The sequence below is a fragment of the Labrus bergylta genome, chromosome 9 (assembly GCF_963930695.1).
Source record: "Labrus bergylta chromosome 9, fLabBer1.1, whole genome shotgun sequence".
NCBI classification, from domain to species: domain Eukaryota; kingdom Metazoa; phylum Chordata; class Actinopteri; order Labriformes; family Labridae; genus Labrus; species Labrus bergylta.
Window position 1 is genome coordinate 12610432 of NC_089203.1, and position 19875 is coordinate 12630306.

The window sequence follows — 19875 nt, forward strand, 5'->3', positions numbered from 1 at the left end:
CAAGACAGCGGGACAACTTGTTAAGCAAGTTATTTTAAGTTACAAGTTACAAATTAACTATTGTAGTTTAAGGGGCTATTAACATACATTGAATTGTCTAATACAGTCATACCTATGAATATATATGTCCTTATTTAAAAAGAATTTATATGAATAGTCTCACTTTTATTGATTAAAATGTCAAAGTGAAGAAAAAATAAAACTAGAGGCAGGGAAACAGCTCTGTCATGTGTCATGATCTCCCTCTGCTGGTGCATTCACGGACTGATGCTGCAGCTTCACCTACCCAATACAGTCAGTATAAACAGAACATTTTACACACAAAACACGGCACTCTAAAGGACTCAGTTTATTAAATATTTTTTTGTAAGTATTATCCTTTGCTGCAATCAAATCACAGTTACAACTAGTTGATAATAATGACACAAATGCCTAATAATCACTGCTTTTGTCTGCTGGATTCTTATATTGTTTGGATTTTACTTTCCAATCTGTCCAATCTCCCAAAATAACTTTCTTGCATCCAAAGACTAAATAATTTATCTGCGTTGCTGTGTAGCGAAAGTTCAGGACATCTGTTTGAATTTTTTAAACAATCATGAATCTTTCATCTCTTTCTTCACGTCAGCAAGACTCAGGGAATTCTAAAATGTGCGTATAGCTTTTACAGAGAGAGAGAGCGAGAGAGAGATTAGCCATGATTTATTTACAAGTTCTTATCAAAGTTTATACAGTCCCTTCCTCTCAATCCTCTCACTGTTTAATGACTATGTTAAGTTAAGACTGAACAGGACTTGATTTGATCATTTCTGGATAATATTTTTTTTCTGGAAACTTAACTTCCTGATGACTTTATGCTCCCATTTGTGAGTGATGGATCTTCCGTCATCCATTTAAAGATACAGAGGAGGAAGGAAGTCTGTACATAAGTGCTTATCAGCTGTATAGAGCCCTGACGGTCAGTCTGCCCTCCTGGGATGTTGTGGGATGAGGGACCACGTTTGTGTGTTCTGATGTAGTCTATCTGATGGAGAAGGGTCTCCTTGGGGACGGCTCTGAGCTGGGTGTGCTGTCTCTCAGAATATCATGGCTTGTCTCAAGTTTCTGTAGAAGGAGGAGTGCCTTCTTCTCCAGCTTTCATGTTTAATTTAAAATGCTGTCTAACTGAGAGAGCACTGCAAACTTATTGAATGCGATCTGTCTCAGCATTGCCTTTTTTTCGGGTCTCTTTCTACACTCTGTTTGATCATTTGACTGTCGTGTACATGCAGATGTGCCCCACACTCTCTGAGGATGTGTTTCATTAGTTTGATTTGAACAAGGTGCCAGTAAATGTATAATCCTTGTTTGATGGGGATTAACCACAAATCGAAGAGCCCTTTAGGTGCGTCAGAGCTACATAATTAACTTCTCCCTTTCAGAGGGAACTAATCTTCTACCCTAAACTTCACAGTCTCTGTGTTGCAGCAGGTTTTGTGACTCATTTATGTTTTTGTTTTTTATTTAAGAAGCATTGACTAGCTTTAATTTAAACCAGTTTATTTCTGACACGACAGACATGTGAGGTTTCAGTGTTTGAAGGAAAAACATGTTCCAGTCAAACTGGTTTAACTGGAACATCTGCAGTTTTTGTGGACAACATAGGCTTGTTTGTATATGTGTGTGTGTGTGTGTGTGCGTGTGCGTGTGCGTGTGCGTGTGTGCGTGTGTGCGTGAGTGCGTGCGTGTGTGCGTGCGTGCGTGCGTGTGTGCGTGCGTGCGCGTGTGTGCGTGTGTGCGTGAGTGCGTGCGTGTGTGCGTGCGTGCGTGCGTGCGTGCGTGTCTCTTTGTGTGTGTGTGTGTGTGTGTGTGTGTGTGTGTGTGTGTGTATACAAACACGTCACCTTGCAGGTGAGCTGCCCACTCCTATTTTCTGACAGGCAAAGTCGGGCTGACAGAAGGGCAGTATGTTAATGGCCTGCAGTGTGTTGTCAGTCCATCATGATTGCCTAAAAGCCTGAGAATGTACAGGATGAAAAAATGTATGCGGAGCAGCAGGCAGTCCTCCACCAGATGATTTAATTAACATAGCAACTTTGTGGTTCTTCCACCCACAGTTTGTTCTGTCTGGTCCTCCTCTGCCAGCAGATTGAAACCTATAAATATTTCATATTTGATAAATAAATGAAACAACCTCTTTTCTTACTTCTGGGTAGTGCTCTAAGTTGCTCCGCTGCCTACGTATGCAAGAGCTTATTATGGCAGCTCTGACTTTGTTTCTGTCATTGGCTGAATTAATTTAGTCTATTTTTAAAATATATCAGATTTCATCAGTTGCATTTATTTCACTGGTAACAGCTAAAGTGTTTTTTTTTTCAGTAATAGGTGTCCTGATTTTCTAAAATTTCTAGAGCATTTCATGAATTAAATATTTTGTAACCACAACAGTGTCAAAATGTCTCAGTGTTGTTTTTGGAAAAAGTATGAATTAACTTGTGTAAGCAACCAAAAGATCAATTTCAATGTTTGAACTGTATCCCCTTACACGATGGCCGGAAACCCTCTCACTTGTGAGAACTGTGTCCTTTCCACTCATTGTAGTCAACTTCAGCTTCACTGGAGCATTAAGATGGTCGCTCACTTCTTGTTCGATGAATGTAGTATCGCTTTGAGTATCAAGTAGAGCGTAGACAAGTTTCTCAGAAGTTGGATTATTTTTAGATGACACCCACATTGGCATCACCATCGATGTGTTGGACGAGCCTTCGCCTGCTACACTAAGTGATGTAGCAGCGGCACCTTGATTTGTCCTCGGTTCTAATAAGGAACCTTCCCTTTTGTCATCGAGGGCTGTAGGATGCTTCCTCTTGCAGGTGTCACAGGCGGGACGATGACGGCAGTCTTTCCCGCTGTGGCCAGGTTTTAGGCACCCATAGCAGAGTTTGTCTCCTTTACATAGTTCCGTCTCTCGATCAACGACATCTCTGTGAACTTGGAGCATGCATGAAGCTAGTGTCTATTATCTTAACAAAGTATACATGGAGGTTTAACCTTTCTCTGATCTGACCTTAGGTGCTCATTGTCTGCAGCTGTTTGAGTGGTAAAAACACTGGCCTTGTTTCGCTTTGGGTCTCTGAGATTTCTATTCTCAGTGCTAGAGTCTGAAGGACGAAGGGCATGAAAGGACGTAATTGGGTTGCACGCAACCTCAGCTTCAGTAGACGTGAATCTAGCAAAGTCCTTGAAACTTGGGAATTCTTGGCTCTCGTTCAGGCTTTGTGTGACTTGTCGATTCCCGCGTGAAGCTGCCCAGTCTGGTAGTTTGTGTACGAGCTTCTGATTATCTTCACAGTCATTTAATATGTTGAGACCCTTGACATGAGGCACAGCATCTTGACAGACATTAAGAAAATCAGAGAAGTTTCTGAGTCCTTCAGCAACCTTAGGTTGAATCCTTGGCCAATTGGTGAGCTTCTCTCTGAATGCTCTCTGAATGGTGAATGGCTGGCCAAAGCGACGATTGAGCTTGTTCCAGGCATCTTGGTAAGCTTCATTGTCACTTCGGTAGAAGGTACCGTCTAAAGCCTGGCATGCTGGGCCACTAACATATTTCTTCAGATAGAAGAGTTTTTCAGCTAGAGTGATTGCCCGTTGGTCAATGAGTGAGGTAAATAATGACTTCCATTCAATGAATCGTATAGAATCACCATTGAAGACAAAGGGCTCAGGAACAGGCAGCCTATTCGAGGTTAAGCTCTCTTGAAGGACCTGAGCGAGAGAGGAAATGCCTGTATGAGAGGGTGTTTCAACATGTGATAGAGGGACTGCAGTGACAGGCAAATTTGTTGTTTTCTTATTCCTTTCATTGTTGATATAGTTGGCAGCTTCGCATTCCGTCTCCTTCTCGTAAACCTTTAGCTTAGCTTGAGTTGCCCGCACTTCTTTCTCTGCCTGCAATCGCTCTAACTCACGCCTTTGTGCTTCTATGGCTTTCCGTTGTTGTTCCTTCAACTCCCGTATCGATTCCCTTTGTCTTTCTTCCTCGCATCGTCATGTAATTTGCTTCCTTCACTGCTAGTTCGACTGCTGCATCTACACGCTTGGCTGCAATCAACAAAATCATGGAGTGGTGTCCTGACGTGCTGCGACACATCAAGGAAGTTGCAGATCCATAGGCGGATGATGCATAGTCACAGCGGTGCAGTTCATGAAGACGGCGTCTTTCATTTTCCTCATTGAACTCACCTACGTCATCTATAGCTCTGTCGTAGGCAATGCTGATTATTTCTGTGGTCACTGATTCACACGTATCAACTTGTCTTCTTATGTTGGTCGAAGGTGTGATGAGATCTCGAATTTGACTATACATGTTCATTATGTCTCCCTTACCTTTCTTGAGTTCATCAATGAGGAGCCAGAGCTGATCTTCTGGCATGTATGTCTTCAATTGATCTCTTGCTTTTTGTACCTGAAGCTTCCATTGCTCATACATGGACAGCAGCCTTTTCTCCTTTTTCTTGGCCTCGTCCTCTTGAAACTCACGAATCTTCTCAGTAGGATTTTGTGTGCGTTCTGAGCATCGGAGGCCTTCAATTTGGTCATCTTCTTTCTAAAGGTGACCCTGGAAGTCAGTCAAACTTCGTTGTTTTGCCTCAATAGCTTCCTTTAGATGTTGTCTGTCAAATGCATCTGTCGCTGTGAGGAGCTCACTCCGTGGATCTTCAACTTCCTGTAGTTTACCATTTACGTAAATATGAGTCATGGAGGTAACGAGTACCTTAACTTTGAAACCTGCATTGTCATCGATTTTCTTTACTCCAACCATCTGCTCCTCTAACTCTGTCATGCCTGCTGACTGTGAAATTATCAAAATGTTTTGTTTTTTTGTTTTTTTAAGTTCTTAAGTTGAAATAAAAACCCTTTAGCAGATATGGTTAGCCTTTGCAATGAACAGCATGAAAATACAATATTAGTACAAAATAACAAGCACAGATTTATAATTGTACAGACACTTAAATAACTTAGCGTCAATTTAAACACCACATTAAAACTCAATTCTCAAAGTACTTGAATGGCAAAGTCCAAAAATTGAAAAAGGTCCTTATTATAAAGGGTCCATTTATCAAATGAGAATCTAGATGAGACAACAGTTTATTTCCTTTTCTCAAGATGAGCAGGTAGGCAGGCTATTAAATGTTCGTTAGTTCAAGAAACTGTTCATCCGTTGCTTATTTGCGACGCCGTGGACCGTGTAATAATAGGGTAATACTCACAGTGCTAAAACAATTTCAATGAATATGGCTGTACTTGACCGTTGCACCGAATCCATTGTGACCGCTGCCGTGCTGCCCGAAGAATCCACAGGGACAGCATGGCGCGCGTCAAGACCAAGGGGCAACCTCCGGTCTGGAAAAATGAAGCCTATGCGGAAGTACAAAAAACTGCAGTTCCTCGAGGTTCCGCTTGAGGCTGGCTGCAGAAGCGCCGGAAGTGCCATAAGCCCACAGCCAAAAAAGCCCATTTTTACCACAGGAATCAACATGTTTACAGCCTGGTTCAAAAAACGAGATATATCTGAGAAGTTGACGGCCCCTTCTCCTCACACTGTGAGGGGGGGTGAATTTTTTTATAACTCATCGGATTTTATTCTATTAAGGAAAACGACTATGCCCATATTTGGTTGTGTCAGATTTGATTGACAGCTCTGCACGGTCAGCAGGTCAGCAGGTCAGCAGGCTAACAGCTTGATCCGTCTGATTTCTCCTCTTTCTTACTTCGTTTGGAGAGTTTGTTTAACACATATCTGACAACATACATGGCTTGCTGTGCGGTTAACAGACCATCCAACAAGTTGATGCTTCAGTTTTCTTCGGTAAGTGATATAGTAGTGTTATATTTACTGCTTACTCATGTGTCGGTATTTATATTTACGGACCTAGCTTGTTTAGCGTTAGCTTGTAAACCAGTCGACTAACTGTGTAGCTCATTATTAACATTATTTACATTGTTTACGGTCAATGGTTTAGAAATGTTTGTTGTTAAGATGTTGAAAATAATGAGTTTGTGTGATGTTAGAAGCTAAAGGTTCATCTCGGTGGTTAACCACAGACTGTAAATATGGTTATCTGACGTTATGATGAATGTTATACTCCACGTAAATGTGGACATTAAAAAACAAACTTTGTGTAGTAATTATCCGTCAGTAACATAAACTGAACTGAACCTAATCTGCTGTGTAGGTTATAGAGGATGACATTAAAGTTACATGGTTGATGTAGTGTCTTAAGATTTGTGCAAACTGTTAACAAATTTTAAAAAATACACTTTGTAAGAGCATCTGTAACCATTAAGAACTATATTAATAACCATATTAATTTTCACTGAACTCATACACAGAATATAGCTGTAGAAATATAAAATATAAATAACATATGGAATGAAAATAAGATATAAAGCACATAGATATAAAGTATAAGAAATAGTTTGAAGAATACAGCCATGTACTGAGCTCATGTTAATAATAAATGAGTTACTGTATGTTCTGTACTAAAGCACAGAGAGTTGGGACCTGTTAATGATTTAAATAATTCAGGTTATATTTGTTTCATGTTAAGATGAAGTACTATCCACAATAAATTGCTTAATTTTTTTTTACTCACCCAAAATCTGAGACAATTTGATGTGGAATATCATTGTGTGAGTGAGAGAGCTGAAAACAGCATGATTACAATAATGTTTATCTTATTAACTTTGAATAGATGTTGATTACCTGAATACTGTACCTTTGTTGTCTGGGTAGTACACTGTTGAATTTATAAATGTAATCTTACACACAGATGAATACAGAAAAATAGATGAGAACAAAAAAAATGATTTAATGAATAACTGATATTTTCTCTCTTTCTTCGCCATCCTGAAGACCCCGACCTAAAAGTCCATGTTCTCCTGGATCCATGTCAGATGCTCGAGCTTCTTCAAAATGACTTTTCAACAGTCAAAGTTTTGCTGAGAGAAGATGGCCAGCAGATAAGACAGCAGTACATCAACGAGCTCCACAGGCTTCAGGAGGAGGAGGAGGGTTTGCACCTTGGAAGACTGTATTCATGCTGTTCAAATAAAAAAAGATCTCCTCCAAACAACTTGCAATCAAACCATTTTCTTCCCATTTTAAAACCCTTTGTCCAGTTTAGATGGGAGAAGTTGATATTATGTGATATTGATCTGGGAAGACTACATTTCTAAATCATTTTTAACTGTGTTTTTATTCACAAGTTATTGATCTTATTTACTCTCCATGTATCTTGATTTAAGAATGGGGCTGTGTTTAAGGGCATATTTTTGCAATGACTCTGTTCCATCCCACTTTCAGAAATGAACTACATTAGTATTTATCAAAAGAATAAGAAGTTGTGTAAAAGTAGACTTCCTTCCCTAAGCTATTGAGTTGAGCATTAATGCACATTTTAGTCTTGTCATTTCAAATCTGAAATGTATACTCATAAGTAGACATAAAGGAGTGCATTTATATAGAAATATTTATTTAATCTGAAAAACAACATTAAAAAAAGTCTGTTTTTACAGCAGAGATTAACATGTTTACAGCTTGGTACAAAACAAACAAATAGGTGTGATTAGCTCATGTCTCGATGGACACACACTGTACGGGGGGTGAATGTTTTGATGACTCATTAGTTTTGATTTGATGAAGGATAAGAGTTATTCACAATAAGGCGTGTAGCTGACCAGCTTGACAGGCGAGTGCGGTGTAACGGTTTGTCAGGAGGTTTAAAACCTGTCTCAGCTCCAGCTCTCAGCCTGTGGGTGTCATCACTCAGTCCATCCGGGGGAGACCTCCCTCACAGCGAGCTGTTGAAGAGAAGCAACTGAAGTCCACCTCAGAAGAACCAACAAATGTAGATGTTGTTGAGGCTCAGGTTTCTCTCTGGGCACCTCGACGGACAAGTCCCCAATAAGTCCAATAGTCGAAATACAAAGGTGTTCAATTAATGCCTCAGACAAGACAAAATGTACAGTTAACTACATGTGACAGCTCAGGGTGTTTTTTTGTTATGAGCCACATCTGCAGGAATAATATTGAACAAGGTAGCTGCAACTCATCATAATAGATGCCAGTCTTAAACACTATTTTTTCTAATACTTAAAGTTTTTGGTGTGAAGCTGACACTGTCCACAGACTCCATGACTTCACAGGGTTCAATAGAAAACAAATATCTTATAATAAATACTAAATAATTATTTTTCAATTGTCATGTTTACCGTCATCGCTGTTGACATCAGTAAATATAAAACACAGACATTCCTCTTTTTGTCAGAACAGTAACATGAACTGTATGCTTTGTAATATTCATTTCTTCTGGATGTCTCATATTTATTTACAGTTTATGGATAAAACTTTGATAATGTATTTCTCTGCTAACACTGACAAAGTCTAACTGCTCTGACAAATAACTAATAACCATAGTTGTATATTTAAAAAAGTGTAGTTTTAAGACTTTAATTAAATATTTGTGTTGAATATAATTCGTTTTAACTGTGTTGTAGAAAAGTTAAATGTTAACTTACTGTTTGTAGAGTTTTCTCAGGACGAGCAGGAATAGTTGATGATAGCAGCCTAGCCGTTAGCTATGCTGTCAAGTGGACTGCTAACGTCGAGCTGAATGGGCGGAGTTAAGTCCCGCTGGTCCCGCCTTACTGCTGTTGCTAGGTTGATCTCAAGTTAGGCTGAGACTGCAAATTCAATATGGATGAGGCCGTCGATTGGACTCATTTTCTGCTTATGTCACAGACGGGTCAGGGTTCGTCCAGTAATATTTACAGTCTATGGTCAAGACCCTCCGTAGTGGCGGCAAACAGTCGTCAGGATCGATGCAGGTAAAGCTCTTACTGTAGCGAACCCCAGCCAGACAATGGTGAAGCGTACTGATGTTTCTCAGAAGCCTTTAATTATGTTCAGCCTTATTCCGTATTTTGAACATAAACGTACACCTTTTCTCCTTGAAACACCGTAAGAGCTACAGGACAGACAAATAGCATAAAATGATCTCTTACAAAACAGATAATACAAAGTGAGCCATCAGAAACTAATTATTATCTCTATGACATGTTAACAACACACAAGGACATTAATCAAAAGTTTACTTACATAAACTGTTATGCTATATAACTTTTAGCATACAAACAACCACAGCTAAAGCGCTAACAGGGTAGCGTGACTAAGATGAAAAGTATGACCGTTGACCTTAACGAGGCAGTTAAAATGCACAAAATCCCCATAAACAACAAAACACACACAATACCATGTTCCCGTTCCAGCTAGGCGCTAAATTATCACAAAAATAACTTTATATGTTGAAAAGCAATGTCGCGCCCCTTTCACTCGTTCTCTGCTTCGGTAAATTAACCTGTTTCCTCTTGTTTATGTGTCAAGTTTCAGTTATGATCTCCACTTCTGCCAAGTGACTACCAAAATAAAATACACTTATTGTAAAAATGGCACAAATAAAATAAAGGCTTGAAGGAAGTAGTTATCTTCAGAATAAATCGTTTTTAGGTCACATCAGTGACCCTATCACATCATTAATGACATCTTTAAACTTCTCTCTCAGACACTGGGAACCCTCCATACATTAGTCCCATGAGGCGTATAATGTTTACATCTTATCAGACTACAGGCAGTGAGCACAGCGGCCCTCTCGGTCATGTGACTTTACGCTACACCTCACCTTTGTGTTCAAGTCTCAAAGTAGCTCACCCTAAATAAAATCATAGGAAGTGGGGTTGAGGGTGGGACTTCTGCTTTGAGCCAATTACAGTTGAAACACCTGAGCCAGGAAGTTTTTGCTGTATGATTTTTTTTATTGTCTGCACGAAAAACACAGCTGAAGTCTTTTGGTGTGGAAATTCTCCAGCAGCTGTTTGAGTAGAAGATGTGCATGAGGGAAACTAAAAAATAGGACACACATCGGAGCCAGCTGCCTCCTGTTGCCTCTTTGTTACCTCTGGGAGTGCCTTCTTGTCTGCCCTCTCTCCTTTTTCAGACCTCCTGCTCTCCTCAAGCTCTGAAAGTGCCTGTTGGTACTAATCTCTCCCTATTTTCCTAACATTCTTTTTACCTGAATCAGGCCTTTTGTCTCCAGCCAGTCCTGTGCTGGCATGAAAGACTTGAAACGGGACACCGCTCCCCCTCACTGTGCTCCATTATCCACACTGATGGGAAACTATAACACCGTGGCAAGTACTGACAATGTGAAATCTCTGTCCAATGAGTCCTCGTCCAATTGTTTGAAAAGCTTAGAGAAGTTTATCCTGAAAAGATCTGGTGGAAAAAGATAATTTGTGTTTGAAAAGCGTGCAAGAAAAATGCCAACTGTTCATGGAGTCCAAAGTTGGAGGGAAATCAAGCATGACTGGTGCAGTTGGAGCCATGTCTTTGTACGGTTTTCCTGCTTTTTAACAAAAATGCTTCTTTTCATTTCAAAAAGACAAACATCTCATCTGACATCAGACAATGGCAATTTTGTATTTTTACATTTATAATGGTTTTGCAAAAAATTTCAAGAACAGTGGAAATAATTCAAAACCAATAATAAACGAGGGTTGCACGAAACAGGCCCTCTCATCTTAATGCACGATAGGATGTGATGCAAAAACAGAGTGTGTTCCAGTCGCGGTGTTTTATAAGTCACAGAGCAGTCAAAAGGTAACAAATTGTGATTTCCTATAGAAACTAAAAACTAATAATTCCCACTGTTGCATCCAACAAAATGTTGGAACCCACTGGTCCTGGGTCAGAAAACAAAGCAAAAAAAAAAATTGTCAACCGACAAAGCATGTTTATTTCAAACTAAAACAATAGGTTGTGATGAATCAAATGAGTCATGTTTCACAAGGCTTGCTGTGTATTACCAGTTGGTGGGGTTATGGCAAAATTGCAATATTGGCATATATAGGGAGAGATTCATTGAATAATAGAGTATGACCCAGTTTGGACCCAGTAGCTTTGAGTTACAGCAGTCTGTTAGGCAAACCATCATAGCCACACCCTTTGAGTTTTGTAAAATTGTTATTGATAACTTTTCACCCTTAAGTTATTTTCTATTCACTGACTAAGTTTCAAAAGCAACAGATAAACACCCTGGGAGGAGTTAGTTAAAGTTGACCCCTGGAGATGGTCCAAAATACACACTTCTGGACCTTTAATTTAAAATGTTGGCATTCCTGTTGGGTTTATGTCCGAGAGGCTGTTTTCTAGGTCTAGGTGTGATACATATGCCTACCAAATTTCAGTATTTCAGGTTAATTAATGAGGTGGCTGCCTAATAGGGAGGGGGTCACTGAGCCCGTGTTAGCATGACAACATATAAAATGTCTCACTGTCCCACTGGGATCATGTCTAACTTTCATGGCTGTGCAATGATTTAGAGCACCTCAAAAACCCTTTCTTGATTATACCAAGCAGTGTGTCGCCATGGCAGCAGAGTTTGATGCAGACATTTGCATTTCAAGAAAAATTAGGCCACACTTCTTAGTATGCAGCTTAATAAAGTTGAAAAGAATATGGTCAATCTTGTCTGAGACAGAGACAGTAACTTCCTTTTGTAAGTAGGTACTGAAATCATAAGTTTGCCGCACCACCATGGATAGATTTCATTACAGAGCAAGACCATGGTCTCAAGGGTTTTCTGAGCAGATTTGATGTGGATATGATCAACTGGCTAGGAACTGTACTACTGGTAGCTACGAATCCAGACACACCGCAAAAACTAGGGCGACGACCGCTTACCGACGGTCCAACTAGGACTGACGGCCGACGATCTCTTTGGTGTGTCAGGACCTTAAGAGTAAAAGCATGACGTTTCCTGTTAGTGGGCTCTATAGGCTCTCTTTGGGTCTAATGGAGCATGTACAGCACATTTTTAAACAGCTTCCTGTTTGATAGCAAATCATTCAAATTTGTGTGCTTGTCATATATCAGGTTTCTTCTGTACACCAAGATTGAGTATTTATCAGATTTATCCATCTGATAAATGCATCCGGAGAAAATCATCCAAGAGGAATGGCCACTTGGACATAATGATCAAAATGATCTGGAAATGGCAACAACAAAAAAACACTAATTTTCACGAATTTAACAAATGCTGTTTCCCTGTTAGAGTTACGATATGGCTTCAAGAGTCTTTTTTGTCGATCATCGAACCACATTTGCCCAACAAATTTCACACATGAAGGCAAAAGTCGCCTCTATGCAGACTCCTTTTTTAACAATTCGAGGGGGCGATATTGAGCCATTTGAGACCCATTAAATATCACATTTTCGGACAACTTCTGATGCACACACCAAGATAATGAGTTGCAGGGCATGTTAAGTCTGCGATCCTTTAGGGCTGAAAAATAATTCCTTTAATTTACAATTGGGTCCTTGCAACGTTTAGTGCTTGGGCCCCATATATTCAATACATATTTTAATAATAAAGCATTGTGCTGGTAGAAATGGTCTGTATGGTTTTAAGCAAGACACTACTCAGATTTAAACGACTGCAGGTTCTTCATGTCAAGCTTTATTTTATATCATGACAAATGTTATCTTGAGACATTCCCACAGTATCATGTAACAGTATCAAAAAACAAAATCCCCTTCCCTCCCCTGATATCTTCACCCATGGACTCCACCCCCAGCCTAGAACAAAACTTTTGCGCAGATCTGCCATTTTTATTCTCGCAACAGAGGAGTGATGTCTACCTGGAAAACTCAGGAGGGGCTCATTGCATTCAAAGAGACACACACACCTGGTTTATACAGGGTCACAAACCTCCTCTGGTGCTTAATTCATGTTATATTTTGACCAAAGCACAGCACAGACGTTTCATTTAGACCACAGGAGACTGTTTTAAAAAGTGGAAAAGGGGTACAATACGTCCTCTTTAATTTTTCAGAATATTATGAATAGAATTTATACAACTTGCTAACTGGAACACACCAGTATGACATTTAACCAGTATTTGACCTTCCTGCCCCTAGAGGTCAGAGGAAAATGGCTGCTTAAATTGAGAAGAGCAAGTCATTTTTGTACATGCCAAGTCTTTCCTTCATTACCGGCACTGGCAAAAGAAAATGTGAAATTATCCACAACATCAGAGTACCCATCATTTGCATCATTTTCACCTTTCTCAGTTTTGCTTTCTCAAAACAGCTGATTCAGGAAACTGTTTAACATTATTTTTAAATTGAATTACACGTCTTAGACCAATTTTTTTTATGTCTTTTGTCAGAAGGAAAAAAAAACGCTTTGGGCTGGCAGAGTCACATTACAGGTAGAGAGTTTCTGAATGAAACACATAGTAGGTGTTTTTTTTTGTGTTTTCATTGTGTGTTTTGACAAAAAGAAAAAATGTTTTTCAATGCCAGCTACGTCTTCTGAGTAGAGCAACCTGCCAAAAAGCTTCAAGGTGAAGCAGAAATACAGACAAAGACTTAGCTCTTTCCATGAAGGATGATAATCATGTGGTCGTGTACCCACGTACAGTACGCCACATGGTCCATGAATAAGAAAAGAAGCGGCCTCTATTTATCCTCCCTCAAGACTCTGAACAGGAAAATTCTCTTTCACAAAGTAAACGTGGTAACAGGATTATTATGGCCTGCCGTACGTGTGTGGATGATGAAAGTAATTCGCATCTGAAATGACTGACTGAGTTTCTTTCACTCATCTCCCATGGAACAAACCCCTTTAATTTGATGTGCTTTTGTGTGCATCTAATTCCAATTCAGCAGGCAGAATGGGACATTATTGCACTGTTTGCTCTGCATCAATTTTGGAGAAAGACTCAGAGCATCAAAACTAGGTTATGCAACGTCTTCCTTTCTCTGCCTCATCAATAGTCATGAACATCCCTTACAAAAACACATCTGTAATACAGCACTCCAATTAGGTAATGGTTTAGTAAATTACCTGTTGTGCACACCTTCGAAGGAAGACTGACAAATAGAGGTTGAGGATGCAAGAAAATGGAAATATAAATGTGACAAAAAAGGTTCCTATAATATTTATTATTAAATTACTGGTAAAGTTCTTCATTATCCTGTAGCCTTACTTGGTAAATGGTGGATGGAGTCATGGCGGTGATTAAAATTGTGTCAGGAGTGATTAAGGTAACACTTAATGCCATCTAGAGGCCACATCACGACTGCTGTTAAACCGTGGATGTAATCTGTATGCTGCGCCAAACCGAGAAATGTCACCAGTTCCTCTGAGGGGTTTCAGCTTTTGCTCAAGGCTTTCTCCCTCTCTCTTTCTCCCCTCTACACACACACACACACACACACACACACACACACACATACACTCATAGCAGCAGTAACTAGATACTGTTTTATCATACCCACTTTCTGTCATTGTCTTTTTTTTTTTCTATTTTAATTCTATGACAATTTTTTTTATTTTTAACACTCTATGTGAGTTGTTCTCTTGAAGAATAACAGATTAGGATCCTGTGGAGAGCGAGGCATTCTTCAACCTGCATGTAAGCCTCGTCCCTATTTGTTGAAGGAGCTCTGATCCTGCTTGGCCCGCTCTGTAGTCTCCTTTATCTAAAGTTAATCACACAGCAGACCTGTCCCTGACTCATGGCTGGCACCCATCTTTGGATTTATCACACACAAACTCAGCTCGATATTGCCACTCGCCTTTTCTTTCTCTTTGACCTTGACTAACTTTGCTTCTTTCCAGCCTGACCTCTTCAGGTCCAGATGTTGACATTTAACCCGGAAAAATGAGACTTTAAACAACAAGGCTGAAGTAGATTTAATCAGTGGCACTTTTAAGGCTAAGCTTTGGTTCAGCTTCATAAGAAGCTTGTATGTTTGAGATCTCTGATTTAGCCTGTGATCGACTGTCATGAGGGTGACTAATTAACAGCGCCCTAATTTGGAAGATCAGTCATTCTTTGGCGCAGAAGCAGGCTGTGATTTAATACCACAATCAAAATCAAACCCAATCAAATATGCTTTCAGGGTCTGCAGGATTATTTTTGAGTTTGTTGCCATGGCAATCCAGTCCATCCCATGGCGGCATTTCCAGAGCGTAGTGAAGGATTAGATGGTGATGTCAGACATCTGTGTCAAATCCTTCTCCAGCTCATTTCAGCCATTTGTCATGTTCTCATATGACGGATGACAGCTTCAGACTGGCAGAAGAAGTGAATGTACGGCAGCTCCATGATGAGTTTCAAACTCTTGGTTTTGCCTTACTCTCAGCTCCCCCCGCTTGCTTTTCCTCCAGCCTGAGGTAATATGGCCTTTGAGGTAAATACCATTTGTTTTGTGGCGTTGCTATGATGGCTGAATAATGGCTGGAAGTACACGGCTAAATGAGAGTCTGAGGCCAGGGATGGGAGTAATCTGGCTTTTCTTTCTGAGCGGTGACACAGGCCAATAGAGATTAATGAGAGTGCAGGGGTCTTAACACTTTCACTGCTACAGGAGGGAACAGCATCTGCTCTTCTGTATTTGCTGTTTACAGTTTTACACACACAAACAACCACTGGCCTTACATAAGCATCAAAACTACACAAGTCTTCATGCAAAAAAAGAGTCCTCATAAAACTGCAACCAGACTAAATAAAAAACTCATCACCATCCCTCATCCCACAGCGAATATTATTTTTTTATATTTATATTTTTAGCCCCGCTAGATGCCTGACTCGGGGGTTTGCAAGTTTGGTCGAAATTTTGCAGGCATTCATGGTCTTCTGAGCATTAATGCCCCTAACTTTGAGTTTTCCTGTTCTTAAATAAAAACATGTATTCATTCCATGAAATATATGGACATCTGCTGGAGGGATTCTTCTAACATTTTTGTGCTGACATCCATAGTTTAAGGGCAATGTGTGTTTTCAGCAGGTTGAAATTGATGGTTTTCAGTGAAATGTCTCTACAGCAATTATATTTATTGTCATGAAATGTGGTTCATACAGTCTTGTTGTGAATTATATGTGAACGTTGGTGAGCCTTTACTTCCAAACTACTTTCCTTGCTGACAGGACTTCTAACAAAGAATTTGTTTACATAAGTCCATGTTTTTTTTCTCACTCCACTGGTTCTGTATGTAGATTAAGCACTGTATGTTTGGTCCACCATCATTTGGTTTTTGATCTGCTATAAACTGGCCTGACAATGTATATAACATTATTTTTTAAGTCACCGCAACAAACATTTTGAATTTTCATTTGTAGAATTTAATAACAGAATTTCATATTTTCAATCTTGATATGCTTCAAAGTAATCTGTGCAGATATGTTTAGTGCACTGTTGATAATCACGGCAATGTTAGCAGGTCAGCCGATGTGGATGCAACATGCCCACCATCTGGGTCCAACATTTAATCTCTGGAAGGATTACTCTGGGGCTCCACGGGAAATATAAAGGGTTTCTTACATGCATAATTCACACAGATTTGTAAAAATACTTTACGCTTACCCTCAAAGATACATCCCGCAGTCCTGCAACAGATGAAGACGATAACACTGATATAATGATTTCTCCAGAGGAAAGAATGCTGTTTAATGAATATAGCTAGATGTATTTGTTATTAATTTGCTGCTTCTGTGTGCAGCTGTACTCAGTTGTTTAAAACAACAGATTACCACTGAAATAGATTGGATTGCATTCAAAGAATTGAGACAGACTGGGAGAGCGAATTGTCCCCACTCTGCGTTTGTCTGCCTCATGATTGTCATCTATAGTCATTCGCTCCAATATGAAAACAAATTCAATACACAGAAACTTCAGCTGACTTATATGACAAGTCTGACCCTCAAACAAGGCTTTAAACTTCTATCAGAGAGTTTTAAACTCACACCACACAAGTCATGCAAAAGATTTGTTTTCATTAAACCCCCTGTGTGCTATGGAGTCAAATTGAACACTCAAGTTTAATACTGAGATTATTTCCTTACTCTGGGAAAGCTCTGTATAATGCCTTGAGAGCAGGCTTTCTCCCAAGGCCCTTGTTAAGAGGCGTGAGAGAAATTAACAGTGAACATAGTCTTTCTCTTGCTTATATGCTAAAAAGGGGCTACACATAAAGAAAAGTGCTCTGAAGCTATTTGAGGATGTTTTATAAAGCAATGGCACCTCGAGGTATAGTTTCTGGGATGCAGTTCTAATTGCACAGCGCTGGGAAAATGTTGGGAGGAATTAAGACAGTGTTCCCCTTCTGATTTTTTAATAGGCCGACACGTTAGCTGAGTGCAGCACATTTAGACTGTACAAATCTGGCTCTAGAGAGGAGTGAAATATTTTTTTCCCCGGGTATAATAACATCCTGACAAACTCTGCAATAAGATTCAAAGTATAAAAGGTTCCTGCCATGACTCTAGCCTCCTAACTGTCTGACTTCTGATAAGAAGGTGAGTAAGTCCTTGTCCATTCTACCACACCGTTATAACTGTTTACCTGTCCTGCCTTATTCATTGTCTGATATCACGCAATCAGTGATTATTTTCAGATTTATGATACGGTGCCCTACATTATTTTACCCTCTGCAGTATACTCTGTACTCTTCCTTTGATTTATAACAGCCTCTGCCCTGCTGAGCAGCACGCACCACTTTTATACTGTGGTGTAGCAGCACTGATCAGTAGCCCTCGGTGCTGATTTATGAGCAATGGGATTCCCGGTCAGAACGGCTTAATTGAGCCTGTATATTCTCAAGAGCAGTCCTTGAGAAAGGGATAAGGTAATGAGGGGGAAAATGACAAGTGGAAGACACTTTGGCTGTAAATCAGCTGCAGAGTGAAAATGTTTAAAAAAAAAACGACATTATGTACACCTGCACAAATGCTGCAGAGATTCAAGTTCACTTCACTGACCTCGTAACAAGGGAGGGGAGCTGCTGTTCTATTGCACCCTCGTTTTTTCTACCATTCTGCATCCATGAGTGAACTCTTCATCCCAGGGGAGCCCAGGTGAGCATGCAGTAAGCTCGCTATCTCCTGTGCATGCTCAGGATTGCTTGATATTTTGACCAATTAGGACTCTGCACCTGGATTCAGAACATTGTTTTTGTGCAGAGCAGCAGGCCGAATGGATCCCACGGGGGACTGGAGATATAGCCTATCCAAGAATGTGAAAAGCTGCACACATATTGCAGATAGCTAACTGTTATGCAGCAGTCGCCGTGAGTGGAGGTGAATGATTGTGTGTTCAATGTGCTGGCGCCAGAGCAGCGAGCTGAGAGCGCAGCTAGGGCGCCACAGGAGAGAGAAAGTAGAATTAGCTTGGACTCGATGCCTGCTGAATCAGCACTATTGACTGACACCTGTCATTACAGTGTGTGTATGTGTGAGAGACTGCATCATTGGGCGTTTGTGCATTTCATTGTATGCACATGAGTGATTAAAAAGGCCTTCTGACTACCATGGGCTTTATTTGACAAGAGACATCTTAATTTTCTGGTGCTGATCTGATTCATGATCAAAAAAGTAACTCATAACCAAGACCAGTAAATCCAACTTATCAAAGCATACATGTTATTGTATGCTTAAAGCAAAAAGCATACATGTCATTGCCCAAAGCATACATGTCATTGTGTATCATGGAGCTTTGAAGTTCATAACAGATTTTAAAACCTTCACTCATCACTGTTCAGTCAGTCTTCAGCCACAGGATATTTTCTTACTGTCTGCTTCAATGGTCAGAACTGAGCTGACTAGGTTGCGGCCCCCTTTAGTTGGAACAAATAACAAGAAGCCCTGAACTTAACAAACTGGTCTCATTGGATGATGTTAAGTAAGTTAATGTATTGACTTGGGGGCGAGCACATCTGGCTGTAGAGGTTTTGCCTGATATAAGCTATTTAGAATTGTGAGTGAATTGACAAATACTTAGTTGGACTTGTTATGTCCTGTATTTTTAATTTATTAGAGTCATGTATCTTATTTTACATTGTTCGTCTACTCATTGTTTGTTGGAAAGTGTGTTAACTGTGCTGCTCTCTGTCTCTTTTTTCAATCTCAACTCACTTTTCCTGGTTAAATAAAGGTTAAATTAAAATAATAATTATAAAGCTTCACCAAAACGGTTACTTCACAAAAACTCACAAAATATAAACGTGCTTTCTCACAACTTCAAATGTGATCTCTTATCAAATAATGGATATGGAGTTTTGTATGTGTTACTTACAGAATTGTAACTCAATAATACTCCACTGATCTTATGGTCCACCTTTTTTTGTTGGGGGACTCTTCTTCAGGTAAGAAACTCATTCACCATTGAGTACTGTTCTTGATTAGTTTTGTATTAAATGTATTTCATTTGTCAGTAATCATTCCCTTTCCCCTTTGTCTGATTAGTCTTTGTGTCTGATTAGCCCCAGTGTATAGTCTCTGTGTTTTTTCCCTTTAGCGCAGCAAACTTTCTTCAACCCTGCTTCTTGTCGTTCTCGTGGCTCCCTGTGTTTTCACCTGCTGGACCTTGCTGTAATTTTACCTTTGGATATTTCTTAGTCTGGTTATCGAATGGTAAGACTTCTCTGTTAACCCTTATGAATTATTGTTGAATGAAATCCCTGATGATCAATGATACAGATGTCTATAGGTTAATATAAACCACACGTTCCCTCTATCATCTGTTGACTTTCTGGGGTAACTTGGACAATGTTTTTGGGAAGAGATATTTTTGTTGCATTTTATAACATACTATTTAAGTGCTTTTATAACAAAAATGTTTACTTCATTTTTATTGACTGTCAGCAGAAATCCTAATATAATGCAGAGCATGGACAAATAAAATTCAAACTCAGGCATGTCGTCATAACACCAGAGGTAAATTAAAAGATTTTGGAGCGCTTGTTAGCCTCACAGTTAGTTTGCACACCT